Source organism: Bos indicus x Bos taurus, chromosome 8 (genome assembly GCF_003369695.1).
Source record: "Bos indicus x Bos taurus breed Angus x Brahman F1 hybrid chromosome 8, Bos_hybrid_MaternalHap_v2.0, whole genome shotgun sequence".
Lineage (NCBI taxonomy): Eukaryota > Metazoa > Chordata > Mammalia > Artiodactyla > Bovidae > Bos > Bos indicus x Bos taurus.
Genome location: NC_040083.1, coordinates 99,373,623 through 99,400,323, shown reverse-complemented (window position 1 = coordinate 99,400,323; position 26,701 = coordinate 99,373,623). Strand labels below are relative to the sequence as shown.

The 26,701-nt window shown below is 45.1% G+C and overlaps 1 protein-coding gene and 1 pseudogene across 6 annotated transcripts in view; one reads left to right on the top strand and one right to left on the bottom strand.

The window, feature by feature from the left end:
- Positions 1-26,701, bottom strand: part of AKAP2 (A-kinase anchoring protein 2) — a 515,799-nt gene that overhangs the window by 332,028 nt on the left and 157,070 nt on the right. The gene's annotated exons all lie outside the window — the stretch shown is intronic.
- LOC113897643 lies at positions 16,878-20,471 on the top strand (annotated as a pseudogene).

Genomic DNA, 26,701 nt, shown 5'->3' with positions numbered 1-26,701 from the left:
CTCTATTGTAGGGGAGGAGACTCATTCATGTTTCCAGATTATACAAATGCTTGTTCATTGGACCATTTGAGGAATAATATTCGGCACCTACTCTACATATGGAGACATCAGGTGGCTCCAGCTCTGGGTACTCCCTGGTCCCACCTGGCAGCTCACAAGGCAGCCACCTCCACCGGCAGTTATTGGAGTTGGAAATGGTATCCGTGCCCCGTGCAGCAATGGGGCAGCACTTTGAAAATGATCTGAACCTGGGGAGGCTGAAATAGACTGACTGATTAGATTGAAATCAGGATGCTATGCAACAGCTAAGAGTTCCTGGGGTAGTTGAGAGCTCAGCTGGGACAAGCTTGGAGATGCAAACTGAAGTAAATGAGTAGAGCATAATGCACTAATTGAAAAGTCCAGGCAGCACCTATAGCTGCCCCAGATATGATGTGTCAGTAATGAACACCAAGTCTACGAGCCATTAGTATGCATTGTGCAAATTGCTGTTCAAAGGAAGAGTCTGGATCCACTTTCTCTAGTCACTCCAAGGATTCCTCCAAAGATGACAGCTGAAAAAGACCAGTGGTTTCCTCTGATTGGGGCACAAGATCTGCTCAGTAGCCAGAATTCAAATGACAAAGGAGCAGCTAGCATTGCCAGCGTTTTTAATGAGTCCCTTCCATTGACTGTCTGGGGCTGGTGGTATCTTGAATAAGAAATTTTGGAATAATACAGCAACTGCTTTTGAGCTCCCAGGAAGTTCCGAGATTGGCTGGCATCTAATGATTTCATCTTCTTGCCCCACAAGGGCCTTGAGCTAACAGTGGTCACAGAGGGATCAATACTGAGCCCTAAACCATTGCAATCAACCAACATGTTGGACTGAGATGATAGTATGCCACCTGGACAGCACCCCAGACAGACACACAGGAGATTGATTTCCTTCCTTCCTCGTTTGAAAAAGTCTTTAGATTAAAATGTCCAACAAGACCAAGAATTCAGGTTACCGTCAAAGCTCCAACCACACAGGCAAGTTTACCCCTACATAAAATAAAATAACTCTGAGAAAGTAGATTCTAAAAAAGGTTTAAACTTAGCTAATTTGATTTTTTAAAGTTTACAAGTAATATATGAACACAATTTTGATATTTAAAAAACCTTAATGATATAGACTCTGATGCTGGGAAAGATTGAGGGCAAGAGAAGGGGGCAGCAGAGTATGAAATGGTTAGATTACATCACTGACTCAATGGACATGAGTTTGAGCAAACTCTGGGGGACAGTGAAGGACAGGAAGCCTGGCATGCTGCAGTCCATGGGGTCACAGTCGGACATGATTTAGCGACTGAACAACAAATGATACAGAAAAGATCAAGTCCCTGTTTCCCGCCCTCTCTGAAATCCCCAGCCCCTCATTTACATATTTATATAAGGTATGTACATAAATTTTTCATGTCTGAACATATATATCGACTTTATTATTTAAACATAGATTATGAACATACCATATTTAGCCATTTTCCTTTTTTCCTATAGAACTGTCCCCAATGTTTTTTATTGCCAACAATGCTAAAAAACAACAACAAAACCACACTCTTCCTAATTTATGTTTCTCCGGGCACACACTCTCACTTCAATTTTAATGTTTCTTTGAAAACTTAGTTTTGGGTTCACAACACCCAGAACTGTCTCACAACACCAAACAAATAAGGACAGTTTATTCCAACTCAAAGTGGTTGATCTCCAAATACACAGTGCTAGAGGGTGGAAAAAAGGAGTACACACATAAACCCCCAGCTTAATACATATAACATGCATGCTCGGTCACTTCCGGTGTGTCCAACTCTGTGAGATCCTATGGACCGCAGCCTGCCAGGCTCCTCTGTCCATGGGAGTCTCCAAGGCAAGAATACTGGAGTGGGTTGCCATGCCCCTCTCCAAGGGATCTTCCTGACCCAGGTATTAAACCCATGGCATCTCCTGTATCTTCTGCCTCACAGGCAAATTCTTTACTGCTGAGCCAGCTGGAAAGCCCAATATATACCACACACACACACACACACACACACACACACACACACACACACACTAATAATTTAGTCTTCACTTCAGAGCGTGTGAGTGTGTGTATCCCAACCACTGTGAGGTTGGCGGAATTCCACGATGAGCACAAAAGAGTTGCCTCTGGAATGTGTGCTGACACCACATCCTGTTCATCCAAGAGGCCAGATCTGTCTGGGAGAAGGTAGAAAACATGGAGAGAGATACAAGACGAGTTCAACCAGATCAAATCTCATTTCCTAATCTGAGAACCTAGAAAAGAGTCCTTGCTCTTCCCAAGCCTCCCTCCCCCACAAACAGCTGATGAGACATTATGGAAACTTGGCAAGCACTCCTGGAATCAATTTGGGTCTTTCAACTTCCTTGCCTTTTTCTCATTTCTCATCTGGATTATACAAATGTGAAATCCTTTGTGAGATTTCCTAAGGGGAAATTTAAAATGCATTGTGTCTTGAAGAAATTTTGTTACAACTGAATAACTTCAACTATGTTGGATTTACTATTACAATCCAATGTTGGTTTGTTCTCACTTATATCACTTCTAAATAATTTCTCCTGTAAAATGGAGTTTTCACCTTTGGAAGAAGCAGTCAAATATGTCAGCATTACTAATGCCTCTGGTCACCACACTTTTAAAAGAAATGTAATTTTTAAAAAGTTGGGACTCTGCAAAGGATTTTTCTAATGGATGGATGCCTTCCTAAATAATTCTTCATTTCTCTCTCTGGTCACAAAAATGAACTTGTAGCCTACATGGTCATTTCCATGGCAACTGGCTGTTTCAAGTGCATTACTGATTTTTGGGCTTCTCTGAAGAGCTTGGAAGGGGGAATTCTGTGTCACAGAGAACATGAAAGCTCATATTCAAATACTCAATAAGACAAAAATACACAGTCCACTATCAAAGCATGATACGTCTACTGAGGTAAAGAACTTACGCTTGAATGATGCCACAGGCATGTCAATGCAGATATTATCGCTACTTAAAACTTATTTGGAAAGTATGATGAAATAAAGTGTCAAAACCATACAAGCCTTAGCATTTATGGAATTTCTCTGAAAAGGGCTATAAATGTAGGAGGTGGTGTGTTTGGTCAGAAGTTTCCATAGTTTGACCTTCCAATTAAATAACAGATACAGAAAACACTATAAAAGCAATGTTTAGTTAATGAGCTCTTTTGAGGCCAATACCCTTGTAATCATCACCCATTCAAAATAAACAGTATCCACCAGTCACTTCCAGAAGCCTCTGCATGTGTCCCATCCCATCTGCAACTCTTCTCCCTTCACTCAAAAGTAACCACAATTCTAGTTCCCATATTATTAATCCTCATAGCCTCTGTAAGTTATAAGATGCTGTGGTTCAAAGTCATTTTTTCACCATTAAAATTTACTGTGTAGTAAATTAAATTTGTGAAAGGCTTATTTACACCTTTCAGTTTTACTGCTACCCACATTTAATAGATACATTCATTCCTGTATTTGTTACAGAATAAGGTTGAATGCGTGCCAAGAAACTGGAGAAGGAAATGGCAACCCACTCCAGTATCCTTGCCTGGAAAATCCCATGGACGGAGGAGCCTGGCAGGCTACAGTTCATGGGGTCGCAAAGAGCCGCACACGACTGACTTCACTTCATGCCAAGAAACTGCCTCCACTAGGCGGCGCTACATCCCTTTATGTTCCCAGATAGCTGGGAAGGCCATCCTTGGCACATAGCTCAGGAATCAGCGCGTTTCTATGAATGAAGTCACAAAAGCACGGGTAGGAAACGACTTATTTACCCTGTCACATATCACAAACAAGATTCGCTGTCTTAAATTCAATACTCGAGGGTTCCCAGAAGTCCTGGTGAGGGGCAGTCTCAGCAAGACTGAACCTCTATTTCAACAACTACTTTCCCACTAACAACCCAAGTCTATGAAATTAAGGGAGAGGGAAAGAGTGTCTGGAGCAGACAAAAGAACTCTGTTTCCAAGTATCGATGAATTACAGCTGGTGTACAGCTGTGCTACCTTCCTCACTGTAAGTCAAGTCACAAAACAGAATGAAACTTTCAGTGGTCACCACCAAGATGTTAAGGAATTCTGAGGATCCCTAGGAGAATTCCATGGACAGAAGAGCCTGGTGGGCTACAGTCCATGGGGTCGCAAAGACTGAGCAATTAACACTAACACAGGAACTCTGAGGCAACCAACTATTTGCTCTCTGGATTCCATTTTTCAACCCATATACATGGCACAGCTCATCACAGAGGCACATTTCCATTGCAAATGTACACAGCCGATATCATCTACTTTCACCAAGATGTTTGCTTTGTGCTTTTGTTTTTCAGATTAAAAAATCGGAGTAACAGAGCTATGGAATCTTGAATCATAGAAGTTTGAGAGGTTTGTTAAAGATTGAATTTGCTGTCTTTGTGACTCACAGCAATTCTCTGGTCTGATAGTTCTCAGCATAACAGATAGGTTCAGATGCCAAGCATGCAGGGCATCATGCATACACAAGGGGTATTCCTAGTTCAATGCCAGCCTCGGGTCAGGCCAAAAGGCCAGCAACTGCCCAAGCCATAAAAGTGCCAACCGGAATATTTTCACATGTTAAGTGTCCACTGCAGTCTAAATTTTAAACAGAGATTTATAAGATAAGCTTGATTGATTTAAGGAGTTTTGTGGTATAGGTCATTCTATTTCCATCATGATTTGTCTGTAAGATTTAGTCTTTAAAATATGGACTTGCTGATTTGGAAAATTCAGTAGAAGTGAACAAAGTTGGTTGAATAAAGCTGAGAATAGACTACTTCCTATAGATTTTTTTTTTCTTAGAAAGATAAAGGTAAACTGAAAGTTATCCTTCAGATTGAGTGAACAATACAGAATAGTTTTAAGAATATGGGCTTTTAAACCAGATAGTATCAGGATCAGACGCAGGTCCGAAGATTTTTTTTTTTTTTAACTCCTTAGTGTTGCTTCCAGACCACCGCTGTCCTCCAGGAAGTCTGGCTTGTTCCCTTGTTCTAATCGTCCTCCTCTCTGTCACCAAGTGACCTTTCCGGTCACTTCCTCACACCCACCGATGACTTCACCCTTTGGCTCACAGTATACCTATCAAATCCCACCATCATCGTGGTGATGTGTGTGTGCATCAGTGTTTGTGTGTGTGACTCATCCAGCCGTTATTCCCACAGTTCCTTGACAATGTCATCTCAGATAACCTTGATCTCCCCTCGTCAACCAGCCCTCCCGAGGGCTGACATCTGCCTCATCACTAAGTATGAAGTGTTAGCTACGAAGGCCCAGGTTCCAGCCACAGCCGCCCATCCTCCCCTCTCTCCCCCTGCTTGTCCTCGCCACATGCGCTTTAGGATCTTTTCAAGCCCCCTCATCTATGGCTTTATTTTCTCCCCACTCATCATAGCTCTGCTGTCTTCTTCCCTTTCATCTCTTTTTCGCTAGAATCAAGTGAACAATCATTTCCAACCACTGTCTTCCTGTATTCTCATCCACCTCACCTCCTCATCCTTTGGCTATACCCATCTAGCAGAATTCCAGATCAGGGTTCAATGCCCATCCTGATTTCCAAGATTAAACATCCATGCAGGGTACCACATCCATGTAGGGTACCATAACACTGCAGGAGACAGCCACGACAAATCTGTGGTCTTCAGCCTCAGGTGGGCTCCTGACACTGTCCAGGAATCCTTGTGCCTGCCCTTTGTCAGTCTGTAGCTTCACTAGAAGACACTTCCTTCCCAGCACAAGCCTATATTTAAATAAGCCTATGCTTAAAATAAGTATTTTTTTCTGTTTGTATATAAAAGGCTCATCACCAGTGCCCTGAATTCCATCATCTCTCAGAGACCCAATGCCATCATTAATCCTTCCACCCACGTGTAGTTTCCACTTCTTTACTTTCAACTAGCTCTTTCACCTAAGAATTTAGACTTCTTATGAGAACCTAATATAAGCACCAGGAACTCTATTCAGTGCTCTATGGTGACTTAACTGGGAAGGAAATCCACAAGTTCAGTCGCTCAGTCATGTCTGACTCTTTGCGACCCCATGAATCTCAGCACACCAGGCCTCCCTGCCCATCACCAACTCCCAGAGTTCACTCAAACTCACATCCATCGAGTCCGTGATGCCATCCAGCCATCTCATCCTCTGTCCTCCCCTTCTCCTCCTGCCCCCAATCCCTCCCAGCATCAGAGTCTTTTCCAATGAGTCAACTCTTTGCATGAGGTGGCCAAAGTACTGGAGTTTCAGCTTTAGCATCATTCCTTCCAAAGAAATCCCAGGGCTGATCTCTTTCAGAATGGACTGGTTGGATCTCCTTGTGGTCCAAGGGACTCTCAAGAGTCTTCTCCAACACCACAGTTCAAAAGCATCAATTCTTCGGCGCTCAGCTTCCTTCACAGTCCAACTCTCACATCCATATATGACTACTGGAAAAACCATAGCCTTGACTAGATGGACCTTTGTTGGCAAAGTAATGTCTCTGCTTTTTAATATGCTATATCTATGTTGGTCATAACTTTTCTTCCAAGGAGTAAGCGTCTTTTAATTTCATGGCTGCAGTCACCATCTGCAGTGATTTTGGAGCCCCAAAAAATAAAGTCTGACACTGTTTCCCCATCTATTTCCCATGAAGTGACGGGACCAGATGCCATGATCTTCATTTTCTGAATGTTGAGCTTTAAGCCAACTTTTTCACTCTCCTCTTTCATTTTCATCAAGAAGCTCTTTAGTTCCTCTTCACTTTCTGCCATAAGGGTGGCGTCATCTGCATATCTGAGGTTATTGATATTTCTCCCGGCAATCTTGATTCCAGCTTGTGCTTCCTCCAGCCCAGCGTTACTCATGATGTACTCTGCATAGAAGTTAAACAAGCAGGGTGACAGCCTGCTTATAATATATATGTATATAATATATAATATACATATATATTATGTATATAATATATATGTATATAATATACAGATATATATGTATATAATATACAGCCTTGACGTACTCCTTTTCCTATTTGGAACCAGTCTGTTGTTCCATGTCCATTTCTAACTGTTGCTTCCTGACCTGCATATAGGTTTCTCAAGAGGCAGGTCAGGTGGTCTGGTATTCCCATCTCTTTCAGAATTTTCCACAGTTTATTGTGATCCACACAGTCAAAGGCTTTGGCATAGTCAATAAAGCAGAAATAGATGTTTTTCTGGAACTCTCTTGCTTTTTCCATGATCCAGCGGATGTTGGCAATTTGATCTCTGGTTCCTCTGCCTTTTCTAAATCCAGCTTGAACATCGGGAAGTTCATGGTTCATGTATTGCTGAAGCCTGGCTTGGAGAATTTTGAGCATTACTTTACTAGCGTGTGAGATGAGTGCAATTGCGCAGTAGTTTGAGTATTCTTTGGCATTGCCTTTCTTTGGGATTGGAATGAAAACTGACCTTTTCCAGTCCTGTGGCCACTGCTGAGTTCTCCAAATTTGCTGGCATATTGAGTGCAGCATTTTCACAGCATCATCTTTCAGGATTTGGAATAGCTCAACTGGAATTCCATCACCTCCACTAGCTTTGTTCATAGTGATGCTTTCTAAGGCCCACTTGACTTCACATTCCTGGATGTCTGGCTCTAGGTCAGTGATCACACCACCGTGATTATCTTGGTCATGAAGATCTTTTTTGTACAGTTCTTCTGTGTATTCTTGCTACTTCTTCTTAATATCTTCTGCTTCTGTTAGGTCCATACCATTTCTGTCCTTTATCGAGCCCACCTTTGCATGAAATGTTCCCTTGGTATCTCTAATTTTCTTGAAGAGATCTCTAGTCTTTCCCATTCTGTTGTTTTCCTCTATTTCTTTGCATTGATCACTGAAGAAGGCTTTCTTATCTCTTCTTGCTGTTCTTTGGAACTCTGCATTCAGATGCTTATATCTTTTCTTTTCTCCTTTGCTTTTCACTTCTCTTCTTTCAAAGCTATTTATAAGGCTTCCCCAGACAGCCATTTTGCTTTTTTGCATTTCTTTTCCATGGGGATGGTCTTGATCCCTGTCTCCTGTACAATGTCACGAACCTCAGTCCATAGTGCATCAGGCACTCTATCTATCAGATCTAGTCCCTTAAATCTATTTCTCACTTCCACTGTATAGTCATAAGGGATTTGATTTAGGTCATACCTGAATGATCTAGTGGTTTTCCCTACTTTCTTCAACTTAAGTCTGAATTTGGCAATAAGGAGTTCATGATCTGAGCCACAGTCAGCTCCCAGTCTTGTTTTTGCTGACTGTATAGAGCTTCTCCATCTTTGGCTGCAAAGAATATAACCAATCTGAATCAGTGTTGACCATCTGGTGATGTCCATGTGTAGAGTCCTCTCTTGTGTTGTTGGAAGAGGGTGTTTGCTATGACCAGTGCGTTCCCTTGGCAAAACTCTATTAGCCTTTACCGTGCTTCATTCTGTATTCCAAGGTCAAATTTGCCTGTTACTCCAGGTGTTTCTTGACTTCCTACTTTTGCATTCCAGTCTTCTATAATGAAAAGGACATCTTTTTTGGGTCTTAGTTCTAAAAGGTCTTGTAGGTCTTTATAGAACCACAGGAAATCTACAGAAGAGGGGATATATGTACACATATAGCTGGTTCATTTTGCTGTACAGCAGAAACTAACACAACTCTGTAAAGCAACTATACTCCAGTACAAATTTTTTTCCCATATAAAAGATTAGACTTCTTTAAAAACAATCCATATTACTCATATATATATATAGAGAGAGAATGCTCAGTCATATCCAACTCTTTATGACCCCACAGACCATATAGCCCAGCAGGCCCCTTGGTCCATGGAATTCTCCAGGCAAGAATACTGGAGTGGGTTACCATTTCCTTCTCCAGGGGATTTTCCCAACCCAGGGATGGAACCCAGGTCTCCCACATATCAGGCAGGCTCCTTACCATCTGAGCCACCAGGGAAGCCATATAAATCTTATGCCCATTCTAACTAAAGTTCATTTCTCTTCTTTTTCCACAACCACACCACGTGGGGAGCCAGTCTTCATTCACCGTCCCCACTTGCATTCAGCTCAACTCCACACCTCACCGCTCTATTTGACCAGCACTCCCGTTCTGTCTGGGCCACCAGTGACTTCCCAGTTGGCATGCTCAGTGGACACTTTCCAGAAGCCCTGTTATTGTCTGTCAGCATCATTCAATATCATGCATCACTCCTTCCTTCGTGAAAAGTTCTTTCATCTTCACCTACCACCCTCCTACCTGCCCTAACCATCCTCCCACTCCTCTGGCCACCCTCATCCCTAAATATGTGAGTCATCAGGTTGACTTCACATGCTACATTCTCTCCCTGGAGAGCTTCAATCACTCCCATGGTTGAAGTTACTATTAAATGCAGATTTTTAAGTCCCCACACTGGATCACCATCCTGCGATCTAGACCTGCATATTCATATGCCTACCAGGCATCTCACACATGTGTCCCAAAGGCATCATGAGCTCATCGTGTCCAAACTAAACTCACCAATTTCCCCTCAAATATATTCCTCTTCTTATGTTCCCTTGGAGAAGGGAAAGGCAACCCACTCCAGTACTCTTGCCTGGAAAATCCCATGGACAGAGCAGCCTGGAGTCCATGGGGTTGCAAAGAGTCAGACACGACTGAGTGACTAACATTTCTTATGTTCTCTATCCTGAGGAATAACACCATCAACCCATCCACTTAGCTGTGCTAGGCACCTGGCTCTCTCCTTTATTTCTCCGTACCTTTCATATCACATTTCAATCAATTTCAAGATCTGTCAATTAACATCACCTTGAAAATCATAACTCAAAACTATCACACCCATGCCTTCTTCAGCATCTCCACAGCTACTCTCCTTTTTTGTTTTATTTGGATTTAAATTTTTATTGGAGTATAGTTGCTCTGTTAGTTTCTACTGCATGGCTAAATGAATCAGCCACACATACACACATATCCCCTCCCTTTTGGGTTTTCCTTCCTATTCACGTCACCACAGTGCATTAAATAGAGTTCTCCGTGCTGTACAGTAGGTTGTCCTTATATTATCTGTTTTCCTACATAGTATCAATTGCATACGTGCGTCAATCCCAACCTCCCAGCTCCTCCCTCCCACCTCCTTACTCTCCTACTCTGGACTATTGCTATTTCATTATGGGATCAATGAAACCATCTCTGAGTGGTCCCTCTCTCTCCCATCTGAAACTACTTTCTATCCTATAGTAGGAAACTCTCTCAAAAATGCACATGCAATGAGATCACTCCCTCAGAGCCTCCCCTCACCTACAGGACAAAATCCAAACCCCTTACCTAGCAAAAGCTTGGTCCACCTTCCCACCACCGTTTCTCAGTGTTCTGTCCCTACACCGCCATGCAGTTACAGGGAAATGCTTGTGAAGTACTGCAGGTTAGTGACTGACAGGTGAGTTTGGGCATCAGGCAGACATGTATTCGAAGCCTAGCCCCGTCACTTACTAGTCTGTGCCCATGGACAAGGTACCTATCCTGAGAACACCACAGGCTTCCCTCTTTCAGAATACGCACTGCCAGCATCATCTAGTAAACCCTCGAAACTAGTCCCTCTGTCCTGCTGGGCTGTCCTAGAATCCCCAGCATGCAGTGAAAGTGAAGTCGCTCAGTCGTGTCCGACTCTTTCTGACCCTGTGGACTGCAGCCCACCAGGCCCCTCCTCCGTCCATGGGATTTTCCGGGCAAGATTACTCGAGTGGGTTGCCATTTTCTTCTCCAGGGGATCTTCCCCACCCAGGGATCAAACTCAGGTCTCCTGCATTGCAGGTAGACTCTTTACCCTTTGAGCCACCAGGGAATCCCAGCACACAGTAGGCCATCAATACTTATTCTGCATATGAATAAATGAAAAGAATGAATCAACTGTTTCAGTGACGGGACGCTCACTTCTCAATATCTCTCTTGGCATCTGATTGTTACAAAGTTCTACAAAGATGGCAGCCACAGCCTTACAATTCTACCACAATCACGTTCAGACCCACACAGGGTTTCTAGGCCCGTACTTGGATGCTTCTTAGATTTTTCTTCCCTTGAAAACTCCATCACTGACATGTAGGTATGTACACATTTACACTTCCACATGCACATGGGTGAAAAAGGCCAGCAGTGCAACGGAGCCAAGGTGATGGTGCAAGTGTGCACTGTATCTCTATCTTCATGTGAACCATGCTTACCCACCACGTTCTAACGTGCAACTGGGTTCTTTCCGATGTTGTCACCAAAGCCACTCCAAACTCCTCCGACATCGCACATGAGTCAGGGAGTGTTGATCGGCCCCGTCATCATAGTGACACAAACCCAAAGGGCAAAGGTGGAGTCAAAGTCAGCTTCAGGGCCAGGGGTTCAGAATGTGGGAGAGAGGAAGGTTGACACAACGGCAGTGAGGAGGATCCTGGGGACTATCACATACCATCCTGTGGTGACCGTGCCTGACTTCGATCAGCTGGGGTGCAAGGCATGGTATATTACACACTTTGCAGACCTGACATAGGGCTTCCCTGGTGGCGCAGATGGTAAAGAATCCGCCTGCAATGCAGGAGACCTGGGTTCAATCCCTGGATTAGGAAGATCCCCTGGAGGAGGCCATGGCAACCCACTCCAGTATTCTTGCCTGGAGAATCCCCATGGACAGAGGAGCCTGGCAGGCTACAGTCCAAAGGGTCACAAAGAGTCAGACATGACTGAGCAGCTAAGCAGAACACAGCACAGCACAGATCTGACATAAGATGAGAAGAGTTTGGCTCTTGGGTCTTCCCAGGATGCTCTGGAATAGCTCCCACATCCCTGGGTCCCTCAGATTGGCCCCATACCCTCTGGTGCAGAGAGAGAACAGCCAGCCAGTTCTTGGTTTCAGGACTAGCTCTCTGGGTCTCCCAGGTCAGGGCCCACAACAAGCTTCCTCTTGATGCCACTTCTCATCCCTACTTCCTTAAAGGGAGGCAGAAAATGGGGAAAATATTGACCTTACAGCGTGAGGCATTAAAAAAGCAGCAGTTTCAGCAACAAGCTGAACACTTAGTAGCTAAGGGAAGGACGATGCAACCAGAGGCTGTTAAGGCTTGCTGGCAACTGGGGCTGAAATCTGGCTATTTTATTCTATAGATTTGATTTACACATCTCACTGGCTTTGAATTCAATGAGCCCCGGCTCATTAGGGCAAGCTGAGAGATGGGCAATCTTTTAATGCCATGTAGACCTCGTGTAGCTCCTGACAAATCAAGCCCTGGCAGCCACGGGGCGGTTTTTCTTTCACTTCCTGTGGGAAAACTTCTGGGAAAAATCTAGGTCAGTGATAGCCTACCGCTTGATTTACAGCAACAACCAATTTCTAACTTGGCTTTATCTGATCTGTCCTGGACAATGTTTTCAGCTGCTCTGGGCAGTCCTGTTAAATTGTGCCGACCTGCAATCATTTTTAGAAATCACTCAACCATCAAAGATTTGATTTGGTCTGCTTAATCTGTGCTGACCTCACTTCATTTTGCAAGGTTAGGGCTTCTGTATAGCCACCTACTGCAGAAGCCTTCCAGCTGCATCTACATCATCATGCTTTGCAAAGCACTTCCGTATCTCTTATTTGCTGCTACTGAGAGACCAGGTAATGCTAACTCCTTATCAAGGATGAGAAGACTCAAACATGGAAGGATCTCATGACGAGACCATGACACTGCTGCATTAGAATCAAGACTCATGCCAGGAAGAGTCACCCCATTTCACGACACTTAACACATACATACCGGCCCTAGGCAAGAATAAGCTCAGTGAGGCCAAGAAAATGACCTGTGGTCTCCCTTTACCCTGTCTAATCATGCATGCTAAGTCGCTTTAATCATGTCTGACTCTTTGAGGTCCTAGCAGTAGGACCACCAGGCTTCTCTGTGTAGGGGGTTCTCCAGGCAAGAACACTGGGGTGGATTGCCATGCCCTCCTCCAGGGTGTCTCCCCAACCCAGAGATCGAACCCTCATCTCCTGCTTTGGCACACGGGTTCTTTATCACTAGCAACACCTGGGAAGCCCCTTACCCTGCTCTGACTTCTGTTAAATATGGACAATGGGGCCAGATGAAATAAACGCACATTTTGCCATGGATGATATAAATGGTGTGCTGGTACGGAAACCTCCCATCTGCTCTGAGGGAAGAGAACAGCTGTTCCTCGTCAGCCCCTCCTTGCTTCCTCCACCCCTGCTTTTCCCAGGTTCTACAGCTAGATCGTCAGCGCCCCCATCCTCAGGCTCAGTCCTACCCCGTGTCTCGGCCAGTGAAGACCACGGCGGGAAGGATGTTCAAAGGTAAGAACCACCCCCCACGCCCCCGCCCCCAGGTTCCTTCCTTCCTTCTGAGCAACCTCTGCGGTCTCGGTGATTCCACCAACAACCCTCACCTCCAAATCTAGGCTTGGTAACTCAGGAGGAATGGCTGGAATTCCACGCTGCCCCTCCTCTGCGGTTCTATTACACTGCCTACCACCCTGCTCCCTTTTCAGATGGGCGTTCCCATCGCCCGCTGTCCTCAACTCTCAGCAGCTCCTCAGATCCTGGCTCCAGATAGTGGAGACTGTGAGCAGTCTCTGCACCTCTGACCAGGCACATCAGCGATCCCTAGTTCTGTTATGTGACCAAGACGGCCACTCCTTGGCCAGTGGGGCACTGGCTGCACATTCCCGTCCGGGCCTGGGGGCTGGGCCAGTGAAACATGTCACCCATGGCTTCTGCTCAGAGCCCTCCCAGTTGGCCAACTGCCTTATATTCAGAATGCCTTATATCCAGCTTCTTCCAGATATACTGTGACTTGCTTTAAGAAAACACAATATACGCCACAGTGGCTGTGTCAGTTTATATTCCCACCAACAGTGCAGGAGGATTCCCTTTTCTCCATACCCTCTCCAGCATTTATTGTTTGTAGATTTTTTGATGATGGTCATTCTGACTGGTGTGAGGTGATATCTCATTGTAGTTCTGAGCTGCATTTCTCTAATAACTAGAGATGCTGAGCATTTTTGTAAAGCAACTATATCCCAATTAAAAAATAATAACACACACACAAAAGAAAACACAATGTAAATAGAAATACCAGCAGATAATTATTCCTAATGCAGTGTATCATGAGAAATGCTGGGCTGGAAGAAACACAAGCTGGAATCAAGACTGCCGGGAGAAATATCAATAACCTCAGATATGCAGATGACACCACCTTATGGCAGAAAGTGAAGAGGAAATAAAAAGCCTCTTGATGAAAGTGAAAGTGGAGAGTGAAAAAGTGGGCTTAAAGCTCAACATTCAGAAAACAAAGATTACGGCATCTGGTTCCATCACTTCATGGGAAATAGATGGGGAAACAGTGGAAACAGTGTCAGACTTTATTTTGGGGGGCTCCAAAATCACTGCAGATGGTGATTGCAGCCATGAAATTAAAAGACGCTTACTCCTTGGAAGGAAAGTTATGACCAACCTAGATAGCATATTGAAAAGCAGAGACATTACTTTGCCAACAAAGGTCCATCTAGTCAAGGCTATGGTTTTTCCAGTGGTCATGTATGGATGTGACAGTTGGACTGTGAAGAAAGCTGAGCGCCAAAGAATTGATGCTTTTGAACTGTGGTGTTGGAGAAGACTCTTGAGAGTCCCTTGGACCGCAAGGAGATCCAACTAGTCCATTCTGAAAGAGATCAGCCCTGGGATTTCTTTGGAAGGAATGATGCTAAAGCTGAAACTCCAGTACTTTGGCCACCTGATGCGAAGAGTTGACTCCTTGGAAAAGACTCTGATGCTGGGAGGGATTGGGGGCAGGAGGAGAAGGGGATGACAGAGGATGAGATGGCTGGATGGCATCACTGACTCGATGGACGTGAGTTTGAGTGAACTCCAGGAGTTGGTGATGGACAGGGAGGCCTGGTGTGCTGCGATTCATGGGGTTGCAAAGAGTCGGACATGGCTGAACGACTGAACTGAATCATATAGGATGTTTCACATATGCAAACTCACTACCTAGTTTTTAAATGTGGCTAACTTTCCATCATGCATTGGAAATATGATTTAATTTATAAAAGACAGCCCAATTCATAAAATACAATATTCCTTTTATGTTGTTTTGATCCGATCACTCTTTCACTGCCCTTTCCCCACCTCATGGCCTCACTTCCCTCTTTGGGAAGCTTTTAGATTCCACCATCAATAACCATGACCACAGTCTTTCAAAAACCCAACTCAGATGAAATCCAACACTTTGCCTGTATCTGCACATATTCAGCTGAAAATGCTGGAGGAAAACATAGGACCATGTTGTCTGGTTTTCTTTTGGATTCATGAATTTAAATTGTAGGGAGGCCTCAGAGGTATCCAGAAATCTGTGTTTCCCTGCTTTAATTACTCTTGAACTGTCTCAGAGGATGATATTACACCTTCTGTCTCCTCAAACTTCAATGCCTCTTCCCCCTTCCTCACTACAAGTGGCTGACCTTGCTTCCCATTTCACTGCGAAACCGGAAGCAGTCAGAAAGCCTCCTCCACACCCTCCCCCACGGGCTCCAGCCTCCTTGCTGGTCCCACAGGCTCTGCCATCACTCTTGGAAGATTCTCCTTCATTTGTACCCTCGATAACATCCTCACTCCCTAACTCAAGGATGTCCTTCCAGCAACTGTCTCTCTCTTTTCCTGCCTCAGCAACTTTTCCAGTCTCCAGATCATTCTCAACAGCCCTCAATCATGCTCTAACATGTCTAAAAGCAGTCTCCCTTGAGCCCAAATTCTTCTTCGTCTATCTCTCCCTTTCTTGTTTGCCCTTTAAGGCAAAACTTCTTGAAAGTACCCGTCGATCACCCACTTACTCATTTTGTCCACCTCTCAACTCTCTTCCCCTTTGGTAACTAAGCTGATCTCTATATCTAGTCTCAGCACCACAGCTAAAGTGATCCTTAAAAAAATTAAAAAAATAGGTCAGATGATGCTCAAAAAATCCTCCAATGGATCCTCATTTCACCTAAAGTGAAAGCCATCCTGGACTTCCTTGGTGATCCAGTGGTTAAGAATCTACCTGCTAATGCAGGGGGCATGGGTTCAATCCCTGGTCCAGGAAGATCCCACAGGCCTGGGAACAACTAAGCCTGTGCACCACAACCGCTGAAGCCCACGGACCTAGAGCCCACGCTCTGCGACACGAGAAGCCGCAGCAACGAGAAGCCCAAAGAGTAGTCCCCACTCGCTCCAACTAGAGAAAGCCAACATGCAGCAACAAAGACCCAGCACAGCCAAAAATAAAATGAAGAATTCCGTTATATAAGGAAAAAAAACCCATGCTGCCTGAGTTACATAAGCTTAGACTCACTAGTTTATCGATCACACTTAATTTATAGCTTTAAGTTCACAGAAAATGAGTTTAATGAATGAAACTTTCCATTTTAGCAAGTCCATTTTGCAAATAAATCAAAGGGTCAATGGTTTTCACGTTTCTCCTCGTTTTACAACTGAGTTATGTCAGAGGCCACACCATCCTTCCCATGAGGAACATGCATATTTTGTTGGCACAAAAGGGGAAATCCACGGCCTCTGGAAAAATAATAGTGTCATGTTAACAGGCAGTGAGGAAAAAGACATGTGTAACTTTGGATGAAGCTGCTTTATAAGCCAGGCAATGGCTTGGAAGCCCAAGACAGGGCTTTCCTACGGCACTGGAGCCTGGAGCCTGGAAGGTGAATCCACCGTGTCTGGTAATCACTCTACCAGCCACACTTCAGGTAATTAACGAGCAACGTGGGAACAAGGCTCTACCGCACAGCCAATACCCTAGGTGCTTGGGGAAGTACTTTAGCAAATATACCCTAATTTTTAAATCATGGAGATGTATATCAATGGTAGAGGCACCTGGTCCACTTCACCTGATCCATAAAGTGCCTCTTCTACCTACATACCAAGTTATCTGTTCAGTTTCTGCATCCTGGGACAGGTTGTTCATTATCCCATGATGGAGTTAATTTCAAACAGGGCCAGCTCTAAACACTGAGGAATTTTTTTTTATCTTGTGTTGACAGCTGCCTCCCTGAAACTGATATCCACTGGTTTTGATGCAACTTTCGTGACTGCTTGGTTGTACATCTGTGTTTCCAGCACCAAATCAGGAGGTCATAAATGGAGCACAGCCCTTTAAATCCTGCCACTTGTCAGGCAGCAATCAAACTGGAATTCGGAAAAGAGAAATCCATGGCCGTTTGACATGGTAATTGGAATTCTGACCACTTCATTCTAAGACACCTGCATATCTTCACCAGAGAGGCTGGAAAGGTATCAACTTGCCTGCCCAGACTTTTTTGAGTGAGGGTGATCATGTGACTCAGTCTCCCCAGACCATAACTTCCTTCTCTCTCTGGGAAGGCTCATGCCTGGTACCTGGCCGCCTTCCCTAAGGATAGCAGAGCATCAGGATCTCCTCCTGGGCTGCTGTGGACTGTGGGCTGCCAGAGTCGGTGAAGGATCTCAAGATGCCTGGATGGAAACTTGCTCTAAAAGCCATTGACCGGGTAGCTTCTGGGGGGACCATCCCCTGAAACCAAGAAGGCCTTTGCTAATTCCCTGAAATCCTGGCACGAGTCCTTCAACTTGTGAATTGAGTTGGTTACTCTGCCTGAGAAGCCACCTGCCGTCGACTGGGTTTCCTACATGGCCAACGTGGCAAAGTCTGGCTTGGTGGGTGACTCTGAGAAGAAGCTTAATGCCCTGAAAGTTCCTGTGCTGGAGGATAAATTATACTGCCAAGGTGGATCCTGAGGAAAAAGAAGATATGAAAAGTTGTGCTGAGTTTTTGTCTCTCTCAAAGACCAGGATTCAGGAATATGAGAAAGAGCTGGAGAAGATGAGGAACATAATTCCACCTGATCAGATGACCATTGAGGATGTGAATGAAGTCTTCCCAGAAACCAAATTAGATAGGAGGAAGTACCTGTACTGGCCTCATAAGCCATTTGAGAATTTATAAACTTGAGTATGGGAGAAAGTTCTGGTCCTCAGATTATAAACTCCGGACATTAAAAATAATTACATAGTGCAAAAAAAGAAAACCTCCAAAAAAAACAAGAAAAGCTCCTTCTGCCTTCAATGAGCAGTCTCCCTACCCTAAGAGCATCCTCAGTTGTTCCAATTTTTTCTTTGAAGCTAAAAAAACTTAAGCTATTGTTTTTCAGGCTTTCTGATACAGCCAAATGTACTCCTTGCTAATAATTATGTAACCAACTAAAATTCTATTTATGAAAATCTCATAACAGCATGAGAAAACATTCATGTAAATGTTAAGTGAGAAAAACTCAAAGCAAAATGCATATGGAGTCTAATTACACCTACCTAAAATCGATGCCAAGAAAATCCCCCAAATTTCTTTGGTGTCGAAATCAAGGGCATTGTTTTTCCTTTTAGAATGCTAAAATATTTATTTAGTGTCAGGCCCCAGGCCAAACACTTTTAAATGATTTCATTTTTTTCACTTGTTTGCACATTTCACATTTTGTTTAGAATGAGAAGATGTTACTAAATATAAGAATTCCTCTGTCCTGGAAAACTCAAAGGAAAAAAGATCAACCAGTTATGATTTGGGAAAAGATCCAAAGAAGTGAACTTTGCCAGTCCTCTCGGTACTACGATCATTAGGTTCGTCAACTAACCAGGAAAACGTGTGCTGGAGGTATTGGAAGACTGGCAGGAAATTGACAAATTAACCTCAACTACAAGAAAGTCATACTATCTGCTTGATTTCATTAGTATTGCGTAAATAATAATGGTTGTTGAAAACGAGGAGAAAACAACCAAGTTTTATGATTTTAGCTCTAGAACGACAGGCTGCTATGGGGCTTCTTAATATTATTTTGGAGGAATAAGCTATTGAAATGCAGATCCATTCAAATCCGACTGAGATTACAGCTTGGAGTTAATTAACTGAGTTCCTATTGTGTGTAAACTGAATTTTAAAATATAATCAAAGTATGTAGCTGATACTATTTCTGACCCGCTGTGATGCCATGCTGACTATCTTATTTCCTTGATGCCATGCTCCATTTCATGAAAGAACTGCAGGAGGGTGTAATGCATTTTCTCCAGTGATGAGGTGACATGGACATAATGACACCTGGCCAGGTGAAGATTTCTGCTTAACTCAGGGTAAACCAGGAAACTTGACCGCATCCTTAAGCCCCCCGGGGGAACCATCCAAGCAGTTTTGGCAGAAGCAATGCCACAACTCAGCCATCTAATTCAGCTGTTGGAGCTGGGCTGGGAGTTGTCCTTCTCTGAAACCACCTAGAAAAAAAGTGGGGCTTCGAGGGTGGCCAGACAGTTATATTATATGACAGTCATTGATTTTCTTTGGACTCTATGTGTCTGGTCTGGGACACAGCCATAGCGCTCCCAAGATCTAAGGAGTGTGTGTATGGCGAGTGTCTTCATTTAGACATGCATTAATCTCATCTACTTTTTAATTCTCAAGGTGCACATACCAATCAAATGCAGACACTTTCCAAGCCACTGTCTCCCTCTCCTCTCTGCACCGGGTCTGCTACTCGAGGGAGCAGCACGGTGAGGGGTGGGGGATTAAAGCCTGTGTGCCTTCTCCTCCTGTTGATACTAAATTGTTTTTGTCCCTTCTGCATCCTTCCCATGCAGCTGATACACACACCTGCATCAGGCTGTTGAGCCGATGAGGACTGAATGGGCTGTGTCTAGTCATAAAGCTTGGTGAAAGCTTCCAGGTCTCTGATCTCTGCTTGGCAACTCACCAGCATTTCAGGAGATGAAATAAATTCATCTCCAAGGTAACCCTCTCTCTGGCTTGGATCCAAATAATCTGAATGGTCCCCCCAAGCTTGCATAACATACACAACCAGAAAATAAGGCTCAACAGGATGAAATCAGCAGGGAGAGAGCACTGTCTGCCAGGACCAATGAGTCTGGGCAGCAGCATTTTGAGTCCACCTCTGCCCGACCTCTCACCTCAGTTCTGACAACCAGATTTCAGATGTCTCTGGGGCCTGGAGTCCCGGCCCTAAAGCCCAGGCCTATGCCTCAAGTCCTGCACACTGACTGATGACAGGCTCTAGAGGCTGCTAACCTAAGCTGGATTTGTCTTTTGTTTTTTGAAAAAGTAAAGCAAAAAGGTTCTAATTTTATTGAATGTACCCTGCGTTGATGATCCCTATGTGCTACCTTTCATCCATTTTAACTGTTCAACTCCACTGCAGTTCAATTATCTGGAATCTTGAAGAAATCATGGCAGCCTCTGTGTTTCTAAGCAATGCATCTCTATTCCTCTTTCTCTATGTTCCGGTTTTTTGATCTTGACCAAGAACTTTGTTCTGAGCTGCTGCGTAACACAGGGAGCTCAACTCGGTGTTCAGTGATGACCTAGAGGAGTGGGGGGGGGGGGGGTTGGAGTGGGATGGGGATGAAGAGGGAGGCTCAAGAGGGAGGGACATATGTAGGCTTATAGCTGATTCACATTGTTGCAAGCAGAAACTAACACAACACTGCAAAGGAATTGTACTCCAATCTTAAAAAAAAAAAAAGAAATTCCTTCTAGATGGATTGCTATCTCATTCTATGGCTGGGTACTAGGTTCCCCCTTTGCCACCATCCTGGGAACCCTCTTCCCCTTTCTCGTGTCTGAGCTTGCTTTTAAGGACTTCCCCTGGAGAAGGGAATGGCAGTGCACTCCAGGATTCTTGCCTGGAGAATTCCATGGACAGAGGAGCCTGGTGGGCTACACAGTCCATGGGGTTGCAAAGAGTCGAACACAACTGAGCAACTTCCACTTTCCTTTCAGATTTTCTCTCCATTGGGACCTCAAGCTTCCACAAGTGCTAAACTCAGGACAACAGGTTTGCTAGCTGAGGTGACATTTCTCAGAACAACTAAAGAGCAGCAAGTTTCCCCAGAGTTGGTCCCATCATCTTGGTGTCTTAGGCTGCCTACCACATCCGCCCATCAGACTGGGCTATTTAAAAGGTTTGCTGCTATAAATGGCCAAAGTTCTTAAGGCTCATTCTCCATCTCCCAGTCACCACTGCAGACACCCACACATAAGCCAATTGTCTAATCAAGGCTTGGGGTCCTCAAATGTCATTCTTCCCTCCAAGGCAGTCAGAAACCCCTATTAAAGAATACAGAGTCTCCACTGACTGTAAAAGGAAACTGTAGTGAATGCTCTACTGCTTCCAAGTGTTTAGAAAATAAAAGGCTATAAATAGAGCTGTAGAAATCAACAATAACAGATTCTCCAGACTTAAAGTCTCCATTTTGAACTAAAGCAAAGATAAAATTAAGATGACAGATGGGCTTTATCTCAAATACTAAGCTGCTAGGTTGGTCACAGTAGCTCTACTGAGAGCACTGTGTTGAGAAGGATTCTGAGGCCAAATCTGAGCTGAACTGGCAATAATCCCATGATCAATCAGTGATACACAGGACCAAGTTAGTCAGTCACTCAGTCGTGTCCCATGGATTGAAGTCCATGGATTCCCATGCAATCCCATGGATTGAAGCCCACCATGCTCCTCTGTTCAGGCAAGAATACTGGAGTAGGTAGCCATTCCTTTCTCCAAGAGATCTTCCTGACCCTGAGATCGAACCCACAAGACCAAAGAGACGCAGTTATTTGTCAGACCTGGAGTGATCCTTTGCATGGGCTTTGGAGCCAGATCTGGGGTCAAATTCAAACTCAGCCACCTTTGCCTAGAATAATATTTAACTTCGAGTTAACATTTCCATGCCTACTAAAACAGTGATAACAGCACTATACCTTCAACAGAGTATCAGAGTTCCCATTAAATGTTTGCAAAGCAAAATATGTTGTATTAATACATATTAAATGCCCAATAAACAGAAGCACTTACAATACTAATTCTTTAGCTCCAAATCAGTTCTCAAATGTAAATGCCCTAAAATAGGCTCCTCTGACTCAAAGGTTTATTTACGTTGATTCCCATCTTGTTTTCAAATCAATAAACCACATGCTGGTGTGTAGGAGGCACTGGGTAGCAGTTGATGATAAATACAGCATTTCTGCTCAGCATCCTCTCCACCAACACCACCTCTGCACTGGCAGGGACGGAGGACCGTGAGTGGCTCTAGACTGAATTCTCAGCTTTTCCTAAAAATAAGCTCACAGACTGAGTCACCCCTTTATTCCCAGGCTCCTCTGAAAGTTGAACAGGATGTCACAGTGTCCAGAAATAACCTCCACATTCCAACTCTAAATTGGCCTCCATCAACAATCAGGCTTTCAGCTGAAGTTGGTTCAGATGCTTCTTCTGGGCTTCCGTCTACAGAGAATGACACGAGCGATAATAAGAGCTAAAGGTGACCCCTGCACAAAACAGAGAGGCCACCTCAGAAGCCTGCAGCAATTTACCAGCTCCAACAGCAATGGGACACTGGGCAAGCAGGCAAGCACCCTTGCCTCCACTCTGCCACCAGAGCAATCTCTGATAAACTCTGGGTCTTCGTGGCTCCACCAACCACGGTACCAAGTCCTGGCCCCTGAACCTGGCACGCCTGGCCTTCTGTGACCCAGCACCCACTGCCCTTGTGGCCTCACTTCCTGGCACGCTCCAGCCACACCCACCTCCTCGTCATTTCCTGCTGCTGCTCTGCTCCCTCACGAGCCTTGAGCCTTTGTCCACGCTGCCCGTTTGGCCTAGAACTTGGAACAAAGATCGTTCTCCTCTTGGCCACCCTCACCAGGCCTAGGCTACTTTTGGGCCTTTTAGGGAGGACAGGAGGGGCTGGATGGAGCCCTGGGGCAGAGCAAGGGAATGAGCGAACCTATGAGACACAGACCACATGGACCACACCGTGGGGACCCAGAAGAGAAGTGGAGGGTCACGGGGTAGGTGTGCTGGAGGCAGAGAGATGTGCAGGACACGGCCCTGCATGAGCTTGGACAAGTTACATAGCCGCGTTGATGTTTTCTCTGAAATGAAAGGCAGAAAATGACACCTGCCCTGCTCTTTGATGCACAAAAAGAGCATGGAAGTGGGAGAATTCTGCAAACGCTAAAAGAGGTATGAATCCACCAGGAATATTTTGGTCATTCTTGGTGATGAGGAAGGGGACAATCCAGGGCCTTGAACGAAACAGCCCTGATGGTTACTGAGCTGATATTCTGAGTTCTGGGATGTGGTCTAAAGCTCTACCCTCTGTTTTTAACTGGCTTTTGCGGAGGGAATATTCACCCTTTCTTCATCACATCTCCTCTGGTGGCTTAGATGGTAAAGTGTCTGCCTGCAATGCAGGAGACTCAGGTTCGATCCCTGGGTCAGGAAGATCCCCTGAAGAAGGAAATGGCAGCCCACTCCAGTACTCTTGCCTGGAAAATCCCATGGACAGAGGAGGCTAGTGGGCTACAGTCCATGGGGTCGCAGAGAGTCGGACATGACTGAGCGACTTCACTTTCATCACATCTTAGTGTGAATTGCTGTTCTTGGCCTTGACTAGAGGCTTCAAAGATAAACAGCTTCTACTGGAGACAAAGGGTGAGGGGACCCTGAGGGTCCCGGGTGCCAGAGGAAGTCAGGAGTGTGACAAAACGCAGAGGCCTGAGTCACTCCTGGCGGATGGCATCCCACTACTCTTGAGTCCCTGGGCCACTTCCCTCGGGACATGGTTTCTACTGCCACAGCCAGAAGCGGACTAGGATGCGAATGGCCATTACTGTGAGATGCAAGTGCCCCCTGACAGTAAGCAGAGACCCTGGTATGCATTGAATTACGTCCCCCACCACAGACACAGTGAAGCCCTCAGCCCTCAGTCAGTTCAGTTCAGTTCAGTCGCTCAGTCGTGTCCAAGTCTTTGCGACCCCATGGACTGCAGCATGCCAGGCCTCCCTGTCCATCGCCAACTCCCAGAGTCCACTCAAGCTCATGTCGGTTGAGTCAGTGATACCATCCAGCCATCTCATCCTCTGTTGTTCCTTCTCTTTCTGCCCTCAATCTTTCCCACCATCAGGGTCTTTTCAAATGAGAGTTCTTCGCATCAGGTGGCCAAAGTATTGGAGTTTCAGCTTCAACATCCATCCTTCCAATGAACACCCAGGACTGATTTCCTTTAGGATGGACTGGTTGGATCTCCTTGCAGGCCAAGGGACTCTCAACAGTCTTCTCCAACACCACAGTTCAAAAGCATCAGTTCATCAACCCTCAGCTTTCTTTATGGTCCAACTCTCACATACATACATCACTACTGGAAAAACCATATCTTTGACTAGACAGACCTTTTTTGGCAAAGTAATGCCTCTGCTTTTTAATATGCTGTCTAGATTGGTCATAACTTTTCTTTCAAGGAGCAAGCATCTTTTAATTTCATGGTTGCAGTCACCATCTGCAGTGATTTTGGAGCCTAAAAAATAAGTCTGTCACTGTTTCTACTGTTTCCCCATCTATCTCCCATGAAGTGATGAGACCAGATGCCATGATCCTAGTTTTCTGAATGTTGAGCTTTAAGCCAACTTTTTCACTCTCCTCTTTCACTTTCATCAAGAGGCTCTTTAGTTCTTCTTCGCTTTCTGCCAAAAGGGTGGTGTCATCTGCATATCTGAGGTTATTGATATTTCTCCCAGCAACCTTGATTCCAGCTTGTGCTTCCTCCAGCCCAGCGTTTCTCATGATGTACTCTGCATATAAGTTAAATAAGCAGGGTGACAATATACAGCCTTGATGTACTCCTTTTCCTATTTGGAACCAGTCTGTTGCTCCATGTCCAGTTCTAACTGCTGCTTCCTGACCTGCATACAGATTTCTCAAGAGGCAGGTCAGGTGGTCTGGTATTCCCATCTCTTGAAGAATTTTCCAGAGTTTGTTATGGTCCACTCAGTCAAAGGCATAGTCAGAATATGACCTTATAAATAGGGTCTTTACAAAGGTGCTGGGCTTCCCAGGTGGCGCTAGTGGTAAAGAACCCACCTGCCAAGGCAGGTGACATAAGAGACATGGGTTTGATCCCTGGGTTGGGACCATGCCAGCCCAGGAGGAGTTGGGCATGGCAACCCACTCCAGGATTCTTGAATGGAGAATTCCATGGACAGTGGAGCCTGGCGGGCTATAGTCCTTAGGGTCGCAAAGAGTCAGACATGACCAAAGCGACTTAGAACACACACACACATGCACAGAGGTCATGAAAATCATGTCATTACGGCGGGGCTTAATCCAGCATGATGGTATCCTTATGAAAAGGGGAAATCTGGACATGGACACATGTAGAAGAGCTTGTGAAGGGATAAGACAGGGGCAGGGACAAGACAAGGAGAAAGGCCTGGAGCTGACCCCACCCTCACAGCCCTCAGATGAAACCTAGCCTGCTGATACTTGATCTCGCAATCCAGCCTCTGGAACTGGGAGACCATACACTTCTGTCACTGAAGCCAACCCAGTCTGTGGCACTTGGTTATGACAGCCCTAAGAAACGAACAGGGCCTGTTTATAACAATCCAGGGGGAAAAAGAACTTCAGAAGCCGCAGTAGTCCAAATTGTTAGAATGTCCATGGGTTCAGTGGGTGAAAAACACAGGCACTAACCCCACGCAGGACATTCTGGAACCTGCTGACCTTACTGTCACTAACTCTAGTAGTGGCTCATTTTTATTCATGTATTTTGAAACTCCCTTGTGGCCATCCTGAATGCCCAGGCTCCTGGTTCACAGGCACGACTCCTGCCTTGATGGTCCACAGCAAGGTGTGCCATGGGGATGCTGATGCCTTGTGCCCAGCTGCTTGGGTACATGCATGCAGTGGGGTCACTGTTGGTCAAGGATGCTGCTCACTATTGCTTTCACGGTCACAGTGGGTGTCCAGCCCTCTCTTTTCTCAAGGGGAGATCGGTAGATCTCCAGGAATGAGATGAACCAGACTGAAAGCTGCTCTCGATGTGGAAGGAAGGCATCAAGAGGGGACTGAATTCAAATATTATTGTGGATCAAAAAACTGTCGCCTGCCATTCCAGTAAACAAGGCTGCTGCCCACCATCAAGCCATCAGCAACTGCAGATGCCCCAGAGGTGTACCCTGAGGGGAATTCAAGAAGGAGAATAAAAAGGATACTGGCCCCAGATAGCTAAGATCAAAAGAAACTTCAAGGAGCCAAACTCTTGTATCTTCTCATACATAGAAAAACACTAAAATCTGGGTTTGTGTGTGTGTGTGTGAATAGCCATCTTTTGATGTTGAACTACATGCTTATTTCATCAGAAAAGCTCCTATGTATCCTGCCTCTTCCCTCACCTCTTTGGAACAGTCCCTCAGGGCTGTCTGACAGGCTGCCATCCCCAGCTACAGTGCTCAGTACGGTCACTGAAGAAAACATAATTCTCAGCTTTTAAGTTGTGTGATTTTGGTGAGGGCAACACAGCCCAAGCATCCTGTCATGGCCCCAGATAAAAGGGGAAAGCTGGTAAAGCGACCGTCTCATCTGAACGAGCACTTACTGGGTATCCAGGATGTGACGGCTTCTCTCAAACTTGGGAACCCCAAGTGGGGGCTGGATGCTTCCTTGCCTTTTGAGCTGAGACAGGAGACAAGAGACACAACACACCTGGCAGAGTTTAGATGGAAAACTGTACAGAAGGAGGAGCCTGGGGAAACTC